This window comes from Nyctibius grandis, chromosome 7, assembly GCF_013368605.1.
Source record: "Nyctibius grandis isolate bNycGra1 chromosome 7, bNycGra1.pri, whole genome shotgun sequence".
Taxonomy (NCBI): Eukaryota; Metazoa; Chordata; class Aves; order Nyctibiiformes; family Nyctibiidae; genus Nyctibius; species Nyctibius grandis.
Window position 1 is genome coordinate 57019473 of NC_090664.1, and position 16924 is coordinate 57036396.

A 16924-nucleotide genomic window follows, 5' to 3' on the forward strand; every position below is an offset into this window, starting at 1 on the left:
TGGATTAAAAAAAAAAAATCTAAATAAACCCCAAGCACCAAGAAACTGGAAATAAAACTGGGGGCAGACTAGTGCTTCTGGTATTTGGAGCCAGCACAACTCTGCCTCTTACATTGGGGACCTGTCCTAACAGCCTAGTTTCCCCCTGATTACTGTGGCTGGGGTCCTTCTTGAAGGTCAGACATCATGGGGATTGCAGAGGAGGAAGATGTTATCCACTGGAGGAAGATGGTGAGGAATTTGTGAAGGGAGCTTTGAGAGTTTTGGAAGCCCAGTCTTTGACTCAAGGCGAGGTGAATTCTGGTTTTGACTGTAGTGTAAAGAGGACTACCCAGCTGCTGTCAGCACACTGTGGTTTCCTCCTTGAACCCATCAAGAGAGCCACCTTATCTAGATATGGGAAGAGAGCTGTACCGTTCTCTTGTGGGGAGGATCACCTGTAAACTCCTCCATCGTGAAAGCTAAACCAGAAGGGCTTGAATGAAAGGCCATGTTGCACCACTTTGGATGGGAAAGAAGGGTGCAAGAAAAGATTAATACCAAATGCTCCTCACCGTGGATGCAAGAGCTAAAGTACTGACGGTGTAAAAGTCAGTGTCTGCTCCTCATTTGCAACTACACTGAAGCCAAGGCTGAAGGAAGGCCTCAGATCTGAAGGTACCTCTCAGAGCTACCTTGAGCCAAAGCCTTATCAGATGCTAAGTAGATGGTGACCCCCCAGGGTAGGTGGGTTTCTTCAGGCTCACACTGACAGCCTTGCAGGCACAGCTACCTTCTGAAGAGCAGAAGTGAAATCAGAGCTCACAGGAGCTGCAAAAACATACGCAGAGTTCACTATTGGCTTGTACTAGCATAGACAGCATTGCCTGCTGGCCTTGAAATCTGGGTGGAGGATGGGCAAGGACCACCTGCAGCAATGCAGCCTTGCTTGTCCCACATACAAGGAGAAGATATAAGTCCCCTCAGCCCTGCTGGCCTCTGTGCTAAACTTGCCAACCAGCAGATGCCTCAGAGCCAAGAACCAAGGGTTCAGGACATGGAGATAATGTCCCCCATCTTACGATGATCATCACACTAGACCAATGCCCGTGGTAAAGCCTGATGAGGAAAGAAGTGAAGGGTCATGTATCAGAGCACAGGACATATTTCTCCCCAGGGAAAGGAGGAGGGAAGGTGGGGAAAAAGAATGTTAAAAGGGTTTTTATTTTTTTATGATCACAAAGCAGCAAATCGTTTGCCAATCAGAACGATTAAATATTGGCACAGCACCAGGTGAAGACGGAGAACAGGGAACCCCTTGGCACACACCGGCTGACAGATCCATCCACGCTGCAGAGACAGTGCCCAAGCGCTGGAGGGGAACAAGCGTTGTTCCCATCGTAGAGGAGGATCACAAAGGTGTCACGGCTGCTGCGAGCTTGACGTTGCTTGTGGGGAAAATACTGGGAACGTTGGAAACAAAATATTGGCTCTCGTGGCCTCAGAGGCGGGTGAGCTTCAGTTTCACCACATTCCTCTCGATTGTAGCAATAGAGGATCCTATCTCAGATAGAACAACTGAAAGGGTTTTACACAAGCTGGCTGGCTCAGCCTCAAGCTTCCTTCATCTCCTCTCCTGAGGAGGCCCCTCTTTCCAGTGTTCATGTTTCCCCTGACCCATCCTCACCATCCTCAACATGTTGGCCTCCTGCAACAGCATCTTCTGGCCTGGCACCGAATGCTTCTCAATGACCCCCTTACCCAAAAGGGGATCTTTGTACCACACTTGCTCTTTGCTTTCAAAGATGCATCTTCTACCCATTCGGGAAGGTGGAGAGGAGCAAGCTGTGGCCTCGGATGTGCTCAACACAATGACTATAAAAGGATGGGACAAGTCAGGCTTCCTGGTGGGAGGGTGAATAGCCAAGTGCCCTGGCCCTGATTTTCTGCTCAGTCACAGCAGTACCAGTCTTGCTGTGAAGTACTTGCTGTTACTCTGAGAAGGCTTTGGAGGCTCAGGAAGATCAGAGGCTGGTGACTACCTCACTCAGTGGGCTACAAATGATGAACAAAGTCGCTCTCTGGGCACAAGTAACTGTGCCGCTCTGCCTCAGTTTCCCTGTTTGCAAAAATGGACAAAATTCATCTATCATGGCACATAAAGAAACACTCATGGATTCATTCAAATGGCTATTGATTGCCACCCCAGGCCACATCTGGCATACTGTCCATACAGGACAGAGACAGAAAGCTCAACTCACACCCTACAGCCTGAGCTTTGAGCATCCTCTCAGCCTCCAGCATTACAGAGGAGATGGGCAAAAGGGACAACTTTTCTCCTTACCCAGTACTGCATGATGCCTTATTACCCTGTACATATACTTACAAATACCTTAGGGGTGGGTGTCAAGAGGATGGGGTTAAACTTTTCTCAGTGGTGCCCAGCGACAGGACAAGGGGCAATGGTCACAAACTGAAACATGGGAAGTTCCATCTGAACATGAGGAAAAACTTCTTTACTTTGAGGGTGCCAGAGCACTGGAACAGGCTGCCCAGGGAGGGTGGGGAGTCTCCTTCTCTGGAGATATTCAAACCCGCCTGGACATGACCCTGTGCAATGTGCTGTAGGGGAACCTGCTTTGGCAGGGGGTTGGACTAGATGATCTCCACAGGTCCTTTCCAACCCCAACCAGGCTGTGATTCTGTGATACCCTAGAAGTCATGCTTATACTTGGATCACTCTTTTTCCTTAGAGCCTTCCATCAGAGAAAATCAGTACCTCAATCTGCCTCTGTGCTGAGCTGTGTGGACATGGATACCTTCTTATCAGCACCTCATCTGGGCTTATAGCCATTGCAGATCTTGACAGTAGCTTCAGGACTTTCCAGAGCATCTCTGCTTTGCACAGAGAAGATGCGTCCAGAGCTATATAAACCCCCATAAATCTTGTCCAGAAGAGCATGATTGCATGGGATCCTTTGGACAAGAGCAGAGCCTAAATGATTGCCTGAGATCCCTTGGATGCAGAAGGATCACTAAGTCCATTCCCCAAAGATCCGTTTCTAAGACTACAGTCTCAATGTAGACTTACAGACTGGTATGAATGATTTGGAGACATACACCAGTGAAACCCAAACACCTGCTGCTGTTGTCTGGTGCGTGAGCTTGTCTCAGGTCCCCTAGTCTTTAGCAGCATTTCCCAAGTGGGTTTATCTGCAAGTCTGGGATAGCCCCCTTTGCAAAAACACCAGTACTTGGGTGCTGCAGGTGATCATGGCTTTCAGGTCTAACCCTGAAATGGGGTGGGGGCAGCTCCAAGAGCAGATGCAGCGGTGGGAGAAATGCAGCTTTGGAGCACCCACACTGCAGCAAGTGATGTCACTCTGGGCTCTGTGTGACACCACAGCCTATGCCCTTCTTCTCAGAGAGACATGCCAACTCCATGCCCAGCTGATTCTGCACTGTTTCTCATCAAAATCCAGCTCTGGGGTTTGTTTGGCTTTTTTATCCTTTTAAAAATCAGGCCCCAAAATGCAAAGACTTATGCAAATGCAAAGCATAATAACAAGAAGCTAACCACACTTTTGCATATCTTAAAGGAAAGGTTAGGTTTGGGTCCCATCTGTGTTTTGAACGAAGTTCTGATTGAGTTCTTGTTTCCTCTGAACCAGCATGCTAGTGTCAACACATCCCTGGGAAGATGAAAGGCCCTAAAAAGACATTTGATCAGATTAGCTGTGATTCAGATCATCGGAGGGAAATTATTAAATGGGCAATTCCTGCCAGGGAACATGAAGGCGATACAGATAAGAGGGAATGTTGGATTGAGGGAGGTTGGATTAACAGAGTTTGCAAAATCCTGAAGGCCAAATTCTCCTAAAGCATCTGAACGGTGGGTTTTTTCTTTTTCTTTTTTTTTTTTTTAAACTTTTTTCCTGCTGGTTGCTTATGGTTATCGTTGCACCCACCATAACAGAGCTGCAACCTCCAGTGCGGTGCTCGCGCTTGCAAACCTTTTGGGTTCTACCCGAAACAGGTAGAGCCAGATTGTCAGACGCTGGAGCAGCCCGGGAGCCTCGTGCACGGCGCTGGGAGTGGGGCTGGTGCTCCCTGCCACCCTCCGAGCCCTCGTGAGCAGAGGGTGGGTGGAGGGCTGGAATGCTCTCGCTAATTAGCTACTGTCAAAATAACCCCAGGTGATCACAGGTAACCAGACCCCCAAGATAGGCAAATCAGCAGGACAGTCTGGTATCAGCAACGCAAGCCTGATACCTGCAAAGCAAACATCCCTCTATCTCTCCCTCTATCGCCCTATCTCTCTGTCGATCTAATCATTACCATGTATGTCTCCCTACCTACCCTGCTTAATGCAAGCACGTTTTATCTGTCTTTCTGTTGGCTTGGTCGTGTGTGAAACACTCGGCGTCTGGTCCCCCCACTCCCACCGTCCCATAAATGTTGCCTTCTGAATATTTCATCGCCGTCTCGAGTCCTGAAACAGCGTGGTCCTCTTGGCCCTTCGAACTGCCCCAAATTACCCCGACCCCTCATCTCCCCAACCACCCAATGTCCCTGGGAGGCCCTAGACAAAAGGAAGCTGTGCGCCAATTGGGGGTTATTAGCAGAGATACAGCGTGCTCATTGCGGCAGGACGGAGTCCTTAATGAAAGGGGAAGGTGGAAAAGGAGTGGGGAAGGACTGGGGTGAAATTCTCAGGGGTACATTCCAGGTTAAAAGATCATTGGGGTCCCCTTTGGCCTCGAAAAAAAAAAAAAGGCAAGAGAAAGAGGCAAGCCCCAAAGACCGCTATGCAGAACAGCCCCGCTGATCAATAGGATACGGGGAAGAAAAAAAATTATAATTGTATTCTGTTATCAGAAGCAACATGGTCGAACAAAAGGATCGCCTTCGCCCACCTGAGAATGGAATGCGAGGCTCCATTTCGCTGCTCTGATCGTATTTGACAGCCCCCCTTGAGACTGCCTGGTTGGTATGGCAAATCGTCCTTATTACCTGCTGGGGTGAATGAATCCCCCTTTGTGCTGGCACTGTCACGCTGCATTAGGTTGACAATGGCCCGAGATATTTTATATGAAATTTGCCCTCACTTGTGATTAGCCAGCACCAACTAAGTCATAGCAACCTAGAACTATGCATTGGCCAGGCCCCGTTGTCGGCCGAAAGGGAAATCCCTATTCAAATGGTTTAATAAAACAATCTAAAGGGCGTGTGAATCGTGAAAAGCATTTTCACTTTTCTCTTTAGCTTAATCTCATGGTCGCTGGGATATTGTGCTCTGAGCAGACCCCAGCAGGGTGTGGGCTAAGGTCCCCCATCAACTTCTTTTACAGCCTCCTTTTCTGCGAGTTAATGATATACCGGTGTGATTGCCTCCCGCAGCAAGAAGAAACACGCATTTGATGAAAAGGATGGACCTCCTAACACATCCTAAATGGCAACAATTTCTCATCCAAAGGTCACAGGTCATAACCTGGATTTTGAATCACCACCCAGATCTTTTTCAAAGCCCTGCTAAAGCTGGGGGGTTTCTGCAAGGCCGTTTTACACACAGACACACACACACATGCAGACACCGCGTTATCTCCGGAGGTTCCTGCCCCACTTGGGGCCGGAGTTTAATGTTTGGAAACAATTGGATTTTCCCCTGGTTTTGGGCTACAGTTTGCTGCCTTGCGTGTCCTCTCAACCCTGGGTTGCGATGCAGGGAAAAGCACAAGAAAGAGGTGGGCGATGCAGAGATGCGCTGTGTCTCTGCGAGGCACCTCTTGAGCATCCTCAGAGGGGCACCCAGAGCTCAGCAGCACCCAGGGTACAAGCAAGACCTTCAGCTGAATCTGCAACTGGTCCCTCGCCCAAAACCTGCCACTCTCCCAGCCCCGAGCATCACCTCCAGCAAGGCTTCGAGGTCTCAAAACTCCCCCCACTCCCTTGCAGGTGTGGGAAGGCTCCCCCAGTGCTGACACCTCCACAAGCAAGATCTCCCATGCACGGGCAAGATGCAGCCGCAGAGATTTGGCTGTGGAATGGGGTGGGAGGAGGAGGAAGGAGAAGCATTGGGTTCCCCTTTTGTATTTTTGCTCCTCTTCCTCACCCGGTCTGGGAAGCGGAGGAAGGCAGCGGCAGTGGGTGCGGGGTCTCCTCAAGGATAGCTGAAAGCTGGGTGCTCATCGTAACGTTTACCTAAACAGAGGAACACTTTGTGTCTGCAAAATGAGGCTGGAAATCCCCGGGGAAACAAGCTCCCTCATGAACCTCCCGCAGCCGACCTTCCGAGCACAAACGAAAGGTGAAGGGGAAGGCAGCACGGCAACCTGTTTTGTTTTCCCCACTTCTCTTTCCTCTTCTCTATCTCCGCCCCCCCTCTCCATCACGAAGCCTTGGGCCAGGTAGGGGGTTCCTCTTGGTTGCATGTCAATATTCTCCCTCGATTTTTTTCCCAGCAAGAAGAGCGGGGCTGCAAGGACCATACACAATGAAAGCAGCCCAGGCTCTTACAAGGGACCCTTTTAGCTTTCAGAGTCCTTTAGCCTCTCCTAAAAGGTGTTCACACGAGCTGTGGTATGTTTCCACTGCAGTTCTCCACGTAATTATAAGCTATCTGGGGCAAGGAGGGATTTTGTTATTATGTGCTTGTACACTATTTAGCACAATGGGGCCCTGATCTCTGCTTGGGGCCTCAGAGTCTACTGTAATACAAATAATTAACCATAATAGAGCTGGGCAAATATCTTAATAAAACCATGGAATCAATTTGAGGCAATTAAGCAATTTTTCAGCTTGCAGAAGTTTTTGCTTTACAGGTTCAATTTGGAGAAGGGAGGGGGGTTTGGGTGCTGGGAGAACCGCAGGGAACTGCTCACCCCCCTGCAGCAGGCTTTGGCAATCTCTTTTTTTTTTTTCTGTGGGTTTCAGTTGCACCCCGTTGGGGAGGCAGAAGAGTTTTATGCAGCTCCCAAAGCACAAAAGCCACTTTTTATAAATAGCTCGTGAGAGGAGGCATGGTTTGGAGGCTGGATCATAGAATCATAGAATGGTTTGGGTTGGAAGGGACCTTAAAGATCATCTAGTTCCAATCCCCCTGCCATGGGCAGGGACACCTTCCACCAGACCAGGTTGCTCCCAGCCCCATCCAACCTGGCCTTGAACACTGCCAGGGAGGGGGCAGCCACAGCTTCTCTGGGCAACCTGGGCCAGGGTCTCACCACCCTCACAGCAAAGAATTTCTTCCTCATATCTGAATCTCCCCTCTTTCAGTTTAAAACTGTTCCCCCTCATCCTGTCACTCCATGCCCTTGTAAAAAGCCCCTCTCCAGATTTCCTGTAGCCTCTTCAGGTACTGGAAGATGCTAGAAGGTCTCCACGGAGCCTTCTCTTCTCCAGGCTGAACAGCCCCAGCTCTCTCAGCCTGTCTCCATAGCAGAGGTCCTCCAGCCCTCTGATCATCTTCGTGGCCTCCTCTGGACTCACTCCAACAGCTCCATGTCCTTCTTATGTTGGTGGCCCCAGAGCTGGACACAGCACTGCGGGGGGGTCTCACAAGAGAGGAGTAGAGGGGCAGAATCCCCTCGCTCGCCCTGCTGGCCACGCTGCTGGGGATGCAGCCCAGGACACAGTTGGCTTTCTGGGCTGCCAGCTCACGTTGCTGGCTCATGGTGAGCTTCTGGTCAACCATCACCCCCAAGTCCTTCCTCTCAGGGCGGCTCTCAATGAACCTGGATCTATGGTTCCTGAGGCAGAAGGGGCTCAGTCCTAAACAGCATGACTTTCGAACAGCTCATCTGCCCTGCCTCTGCCCCAGTTGCCCACCTGTGAAATGGAGAGCAGTCATTATCTTCCTGCTTTCCAATCCCAAGCACTTGAGGACTCAGTTAGCTGCTAAAGCAATGGGGATTGCAGATCTATTTAGACAGAGAGGAATAAGAAATTTGCAAAGCCCTGGACACAGACTGTATTTACAGGCAATTAGAAGTCAGCAGACAAGCTTTGGATGACAGATATTCTGATTATAGCTGTATAATCTGCAAGCAGAAAAGGGAGCTAAATATATTGAACGCTTGTCTAAAGTTGTATTCCGTTCTGTACTTGTCCATCACGGAGGGACTGCATGTGAGGATACTACAGCAAGGAGTGCATCTTCTAAGGGTGGGCAAACAAAGAAATCTACCGGCTCTCCCAGCCAAAACAGTAACCCCAAGAACTGAACTACACCACCCTTTTCTGAAGGAAATAGCTATTCCCTCCATAAACACATCTGCTGGCCAAGTGGGTACAGACCCTGAACTTTGTCATGCGTAGATCTTTTATGGCCAAGCCTTTGCAGGAAGCCTGATGACCAACAGTCATGTTCTAAGAGGCATTGCCTTAAATCTTTCAGTCCTAGGAAGGCACAATCAGAATAATCACAAAAGAAAAAGTGAAAAAAATAAAGATATCCATCCATACACCATTGTGCATTGACAGTATGGCTAAGACAAGCCTGTTGAAAGGTGGTCAGCCTGGTGTTGGTCCTGGACATGGAGAAATGAGTCCTAGTACTTAAAGATTAAAGAACAGGACCTGCATCACCATGCTTTCAAACTAGACCTCACCCTCTACTGCATGTACGTCTTAATAATGGTTCATTTTAGCTACCACAAAGAGTTAACCTGCCATTCTGCTGGACTGAAAATGTGTCATCAGTTTTATTTGGGAAGCCAAGCAAAAACATGCAAGGTGAATACTTGGCTAGGAGACTACCTGGCAATCTGTCACACCCAGAATAAGACAAAGAGCTTGAGCTCTTGGTGAATGTAAGACCACAGCAATGAGATAAATGGAAGTTTTCCGTCAGCTTCACTGTCAAATGGTAGACAGGGGTTAGATAATAATAATATCAACAATAAAAGAGACATAACTTGTATCTACTTGTGATTTAAAAGAGTGAAGCTTTCACACACACAAACAATGTCTACCCTGCCAATGTGAATGGGTTACTTGTCATGGACAACTGTCCACCAACGCGCCTGTGCTTACACCCGTGAAGTGGGTGACATGCAGTTCTCATCCTGTGGTGTGGACAAGTGGCACATGCTCTTACTGCAGCGACGAGGACCCAGCTCAGGGAGCGAGCTGTCCTCAACTGGAACATCCAACCTAGGTTAGGAAAATGGCCTGAGTTTTCTAATACCCACCAAGCACCTCTCAGACATGATGATTTCTCTTCCTCACTGAGCCACGCAGATTTATGAACCGGTGACTGCAAAACAGTTTCAAAATTGTGGATAGATGTTGCCAAGCCTCAGTTCTTCTGCTGCTGAATCAGAACTGCAGCACAGTTGTTGCAGCATGAGACAGCTACTTGACCTCAAAAATAAAAAACCTACTGCAGAAGCAAAGGATACCAAACACCTCCAGACAACTTTCTCAACCAGTCATCATTTGTATTCATAAGACAAGCTAATTTCATTAATCTTATGCTTACTTTATTTTGCCCAGCTTTTCTTAAGGTCGAATAACGCCCACCTACCTAATTACAGAGATGCAGTTTTCTCGCCCAGCCCCGTGCCATACACTCGTCAGCCCTCGTGGCGAGCAGAGCTGGAAGTGTGCAGAGATGCTCTCTCCTATGGAGATGATCTCTTCCAGTCTGAACTCCACATGGGTTTTGCCCTCCCAGGCAAGGAAAATGATGGGCACCCAGAATGTGAGTAACATCCAGGTGAGGACTGGAGCCTCTCTGAAGAGAGACGGGGGCTGTGAGCAAGTGGGAAGAAGAGGCAGGTGCTGTGGGTTGTGCTCCAGCTTCAATCTTATTCTCTGGGTTCATCTATGTTAACCCATTTTAAGCCAAATTATAACATTTGCTTTGATAAAGCATTCCCTTCCTCAGGGTATACTTCGTTACGGTATTTTTGCCTCTTTTCTTTCACATTGTGAGACTTTTTCCAGAGCTTCACCAACCTGATTGCAATAAAACTTGCAATTCCAGCTTATACGTCTCATTCTTGCTGCTTTTAATTCACCAAATGCCTGTTTGCTCTTATGTCAGCCCTGCCTTCGTGTTTGACGACTGGACACGATGTTCTTCCTGATTTTGCATCCTAAATGCTCCTGTAGTTCTGCTATGGGTTATTAAAGAGCATCCATACCCCATGGCTATGGGTGTGTGCACTCCAGAGTTGGTGGGAACAACTCGTGGCTCCTTATCCAGCATATTAACTTTGGGGGGGGGAGGAAGGGTGATGACCTGTTCTGCCTACACTGTCTTAGATGACTTTAGTGGGAGTGGAAGGCATTCACCAAACTGCTGGAGGAACCCAGTACCTTAAGGGTTTACTGACAGTGCACAGCGCTTTCATCCCTGCCTATCTTACAGCAACAAAATCAAAGCTACGCATCCTGCAGTCTCTTGGGATGGGAGCTGCTAAAGATTCCTCTCTTGCTGTTAAATATAAGCTCCCTTGGTGGCAACACTGCTGCTGCCCTACGTAATGAGTGGGAGTAGATGATGTGAAGTACAGGGGAAAAAAAAAAAGAAGAACAACCAAGAACCCTTAGGAAATGTCTTTGAAAATCAGTTACTGAATAAATTGGGTAAAGTAAAAAGTATATTTTGGCCATCAGCAGAATGACATGGGACCTGATTCTCCCGTTGGCCTGTTGTAAATCAGAATAACCTTTACCTAATTCAATGGAAAAGGCAGAAAAGTTAAGTCAGTGTAATTAGGGGTGCATCTTGGTATAGGAGCATTTTTTTCCTACAAAATCTTACTTTGTTTAATGAGACACCTCACTCCTTGTTATTTTGCATGAAACTGGTATCTAGATGCACTGGGAGGCTCAGTCCCTGCTCCAGAAAACCTTAAAATCATAGATATCAGACTTGGACCTTGCACCCTTCTGCCCAGAGGCAGGATCCACTCTGCCTAAACTATCCCTGACAGATGTTTGTCTAACCTGTTCTCAAAAACCTCCCAGGTCGGAGCTCCCACCCCTTCCCCAGGCAATCTATCGTCATGCTTCACTACCCTTACCGTTAGACCGCTCTTCCTATGATCCCCCAGCTGTGATTGAAGTGGACGTGGAGGAGAACTTGTCAAATTAACCTGGGCAAACCAAAGGAGGAGGAGGTGGAAGTGCAAGGAGGAGAGGAAAATGATGTAATGCTGTGAAGTCATGTAGCAGATCAGTGGCAGAGCTGGGAATAGAGCTCAGGTCCCTTGACTCTATGACTTATGCCTGCGTAAACGAGGGAGCCCTTATGTTATTAATCCCACTGGGTACCTCGCCTTTCTCCTGCCCTTTTTTCCTATGCTCCTTCTTCTCTCTCTTCCATCTCTCATGTTAATTTCCCCTTTCAGCATCTCACATGTGCCCTCAGAGGGAGAGGCTGTTGTAACATACGCAGTCTTGACTGATTCATCCCTTTGCTTGTACATGACTAACGCTCATGCTATTTGTCTAACTATTTCGATTGATGTACATTTAATATGTAAAAATTTAATTAAAGTGTTATTCATAAAAAAATATCTGGGCCAATTTAATATTTTTTTTTAAATACCCAAAGGGAATATTCCAATTAGGGACTAAATGCCAGAAAACACTGTCAGATTTTTTTCCACCCATCTCTAATCAAAGCAGCAGGTTTTGATATTATAAAGAAAAAGCCACTAAAACCACAACTATATTTACAGGCATTCGCTCTGCAGGTGCAGAGATCAATCCTGAGAGAAGCTGAGAACTTCCAGCTCTCGGTGGAAACCAGTGGAAGTTACTCTGAGGAGAAGCCAACTCCGTACCCAGAGCCAGATCCGCACCTAGTGGATCTGCGTTAATGCTCTGATTGGAGAACTTGCTGAATCTTTCTAATCAGCTTGGTCCTGCAACCTTTAATCATGCAAATGGCTCACGTCTTCAGTGCAGTTCCAGACTTGCCAGCAAAAGGCTTCCAGGACTGAGTATGGAAAGAGGAATTGGGATTTGTGCTGGCATAACAAAGTTTCTGACAGTTATGGGCCTGAAAATGCATCCCTCCAAATAGACGCTTCTCCCAGCTTAGCTGGGAGGAGTAAAAACTCTTGGGCTTGCATATTACATGGCCCAACAAGTCTCTTTAGTGGACAACGTCATTCAGGAGCTTAGCGGATATATTAGTATTTCCTGCTTCCACATAAGCAGAGACCACCAAAATGAAGGAGTTAAAAGAAAACCATGGCCCAATAAAACCACAGTATACTTCTGAATTGGTTCATCCTAAGGGGACCAACTTGGTTTGGGTCTTGGGAATAGGCTGGGATCAAATCACCCAGTCTTCAGTTTAGCGTCATCCAGACCTGGTTCACAACCTTGGTCAGAAAGTCCAGTCTCCAGCAATTTCACGTAACTGTGTAATAGTGGTTCAGTTCAAAAGTCTGCCCAGGACAACAACCCACAACAAGGCTGGGTGTGCTGTGTGCAGTGCACAGTGGGTGGTATAGCAGTGAGGACACAAAAGGCTTGTGTGACTCAGAACGGGCTGCCACAGCAGTCAGTGCTGATGTTGGCCCTTGGCCTCCTTACCCCTTCCCAGCCTCCTGCCGCCCACCACAAGCCACGAAATCTTGTGCTCCCTAACACTGCCAGTTCTCCATAACAAACTTAAGACTTTCAGCATGAAACAGCAAAGCCTCAAGAACAGCAATGACCAAAATGTCAGTCACCAACATCCTAAGCAGACACCTTCACCCCAAAACTTCAGCTGCTCTGTGGCTGACATCTACCTACAGGTTTTTGAGACCTTTTCAAGGCTTTTCAAGGCTTATGGAAGTCATGAAAGGCCTCACTGTCATTCCAGTGCAAACCCAAAGGAGCTGTAGAAATCTCAGAATATTCCTCAATCTGGAGTGTCTATTTCCTACCCACACCAAGGAAGTCACCACTGCCATACCAAAAACAAGGCCAATGGAAATGCCGTGTGTCACATCTAAGGAGCAGTCCCCAAACTCTCTAGCAGAAAGCTGTGGATGAGTCACAAGAGTCATTCTTCAGGGAAATCTCCAAGCCCACTTAACCCAAGTCTTCCTTTCAGGCATTTTTATGAGATCGTTGCATAGGCTCAGTCATTTATGTCTTCCGAGGGAGATAGTAGGGTACCTGAAGTAAGTGTTGGTACGTGAATTACCACCATGGAGCAGTAGCCTTGCAGTGCACACGTAGGAGCTGTTAGATATGCTAATATGTGAACACAGGCCTCATCTTGAAATCTTAAGAGGGGATTAGAGCAGATGAGTCCTCATTTAGTTTTCCAGAACAGCTTTAGAGATAAATCTGGCTGCTCCTTTGCAGGGTGTTAAAGGGGGATTTCCTGGTGGGTGGGTCTCCTCCATGGGGTATTATTGTATTGACAGTGGGGCAGGAAGGAATGGATTAAGCAACTGGCAGTGGGATATGGAGCCTTTGCATGTGCTGACAATGGGTATGAGCTGGGGCGGGTGGAAAGCTGTCAGTGAGCTATAGGAAATTGGGTTTGGTTCCTGGATTATTCCTGGAGACCACACTGTTGCTCTTGAGCTGGGCATTACTCTTCAGAAATTCAGCCATGGCTCCCATGCTGGGTACGTCACCAGTGACCAGCAATAGGGCTCAGGTATTGTGGACACTGCTGGACTTCCTGGTGTGGAAGGCAGACAGTTGGAGCTGCTGAAGTTGGGTCATCCATACACTGCCCAATCCTTCAGTGGAGCAATGCCAATGCTGGTTAGGAAGGTTATCTCCTGTCCATAAATCACTCCCAGGTCCCACTATCCTCTTAGCTTTCTTGAATATATGCTGGTTTTCTGCTATGTTTCTTCACTATAGTGAAGATTTTGGCGTGCTTTTCTTCTAATCTGCATGTTTGTTCTTCTAGTCTGGATAAGCATAGGCACTATGGGCACCACCATCAACTTTGGTGCTAATTTGGGGGATTAGTGGAAGCCTGCAGAGATTTCAGGAACTGAGAGAAGAACTGAGCAGAGCAGAGCTGAGCAAAGCAGAGCTGAGAACGGATTTCCACTTCACCGTGGAGATACCGTCTCGTTTAGAGAGGAGAGATTTTGGTGAGGAACTGCAGGGATTCTTCAAATTTCAGGGCACGTGTTTCCCCTTATTTTAATGCTAAGTGCAACGTGCCAGTCTCTGAAACTCAAAGTCCTGTTGAGTAAATACATTTAACTTAAGAAGCAAAATGTCCATGATCTGCAGGTTCTCACACTCTCACAGATCTGCACAGAAATGAAGAGCTCCCAGTTGCTAAGCCCTACACAAAGAAGATGCATACTTCAATCAGGCTGGTTAACCTCAGTTGTCTAAGTCAGGTTAAAACAGTTTTTAAGGCATGGCAGTTTGTGTATTAGTTCAGGTGAGTAGCTTAAGTTCAAGCTGTTAGGGCAGGAGGGACTCCTGAGAAGCTCCTGAATCACATGTGGCTCTCCAATGTTTTGCATATGGTTCTTTGCCCTGGCTAAAGCATGTGGTTGGTTAGCAGTAGGGCTATGTTGCGTGGGGGCTAGAAGCCCAGTATGACTGGGCTTTATTACTCTGGGATGTGGCTTGCTTGTCCAGGCGAGTTCCAGAGGAGCTACCATCATCCTCTGAGGTAGTCCTTGTACACTGCTACCCTGGACTTTCTGATGTACGTCACATGTGGCTCATAGAGCGAAGATCCACCATCCCACACAGAGGTTCATCCCAAGCTGTCTGATCCCAATCAGTACCAAGCTTAGCTCTTCTGTCATTTTAAGCCAGGCTAACTGGTTCATTTGCCCAGTCTGAATTAAGAACACCCTTCTTCTTCTGACAGGGTTGATGGAACCAAACAAAAGTCTAAAACATCAGGAGGCCCAAACCTCACGAAAGAAGGTGCAGCCCTGGATTAACAAACTCCAAGCCTCTCAAATATCAGAATACTCAGCCCTAGCTAGAAAAGCCTAATATACTTTCAGCTTTTGGTCATCCTTGTTAGTGGTCAACCCCATAAAACAGGCAAATATGTGTAGATAATAATTCAGAGTGCTTGACGCAGTGACCTCACTGAGTTGCAACACCAGTGATTACAGCCTCTTTTCCAGTTGAGCTATAATGCTGATACATATATTTTTAAATTGCGTCTTTCAAACTCTGCAGATTTTGAATAACTATTATTTAGTAGCCAGCACTAGTGTACGAGGCTTATGCCAGAGTTGTAATGGTGAGTATGGCTGTTCGAGCAGAGTATCATCCATTTATAAAGTATCTACGTGAAAAGTCAGGTTAAACGTGGAGATTTGTTTGGATTCCCTAAAAAAACCCCAACAACCAAACCCACAAAACAAACATCTTTTTCACTTATCCTTCTCTGTTCTTTTTGAAAAAACACTGACAAAAATCTGGTTGATTTAAAGACTTCATGGAAGTCACAGTAGCCTTAACATGAATAATGAACAGAAGTGTTAATGACTGATGGGACAGGAATATTCTAAAGGTTAGTGGTTGGCTTTGGTTGAAGTGAGGAGGTTCTGGGGAGAGTTTTTAACTATTACATTTGATTATTCTTACCTATTGATTATTATTTGAGATAGTTACTGAAGCCTTGGGACAAACATTGGAAACATGGAACTGAAAACCGAGATGGTGCTTTTCTTCTGCCTGAGAAGTTCAAAAGTTTCAATGTCCATCTGGCCTCTTGAGAACCAACACAAGAAGGCAAGTCTCTGTTGTCTTGCTCAATGGAAGGATAAAGTATTTTGTGATAAGACATTTGTATCCTCTCCAACTCTTTCCTAGTCCACAGGGATCAATGACATGATATGGGGATGTGTTTGGACCAGGATCATAATTAATAAAGCCGTAAACAGAACTTCACAAAACCTTTTATTTGCCAGGGTCTTGCCTTCAGAAGCTCACTAAGTCATCTCTGATGTGTTCAGGTGCAAGTTATGTGCCCAGTAACTTTTGATTGAGAAGACACCGTGCTCAGGCGAGCTAAATACAGAGAATATTCTTCATTTCACAGATGATACTTCAATTACAAGTCTCACCAGAGTGCTGCTGTGCTGGGCACAGACTGAACATCTAACATAGACTGACCGTGCTCCACAGACCTCCCATCTACCTCTCTCAAGAGACATTTATGTTTTCAAATTCATCTGTCAAGGAATCTATATCCACAATGCAGTTAGGAAAGCAGACTGAAAACGCTGTATGAACAGAAACATCTTTCTCCACCGAAACCAACAGCACTAAAATATTTTTGTTTCTTCTGTAAGAAGAATTTATGCAGTTTCCTGTTGGAGCATCTTCATGACAGGACTCAGTATTTGTAATGGGGGAGAATAAGTCACAGATTTGGGGCCTATCTGTTACAGCACTTATTTTATAGAGCTGTAAGGCTGCTTTATGCATTTAGAGAGCTCCTTAGGAGAGCACTGCTAATACTTTTCTCTCAGTTAATCTGGATTTAGGCAGCCAGTCAGAATGAAGGAGTTTGGAGAGTATGTCATGCCTAAGGCTAGTAATGAGGGCCAAAAAGTCACATTTCCATATTATGGGAAATTCTCTTTTGTTTTCTTTTTAAGAGTTGAAAATCAGATGGAAAATATGAGAGTCTAAATTTTTGCATGTGATAAGACTGAAAAAAAAAAAGATATTTTAGGCTGTTGAAATGTTTTATCTTGTTAATGTCAGAATTTTTTGTTTGACAAGATAAAATCATTCAGCTTCAATAATATCAAAACACTCCAATATGCTGTAAAATACTAAAGGTACAGCAGTGTGCTGCTTTGATAGTTTAATGACTTTCTATTTTAACATAAGATCACGTTCAAAGTAAAAAGAAGTAAAATGACTTCTTTTCAAGAACTCAAATGAAACTATCTGAAATGTGCAAAGCAAAACAAGAAAGCCAAAGCTGTTCATTTTTGCCTTGAAATTGAGGGGGTCCTGTGAAATA

The 16924-nt window shown here is 46.4% G+C and overlaps 1 protein-coding gene across 1 annotated transcript in view; it reads right to left on the bottom strand.

The window, feature by feature from the left end:
• The window catches only part of WNT3A (Wnt family member 3A), an 89872-nt gene that overhangs the window by 9582 nt on the left and 63366 nt on the right, over nucleotides 1-16924 (bottom strand). The window lies entirely within an intron of this gene.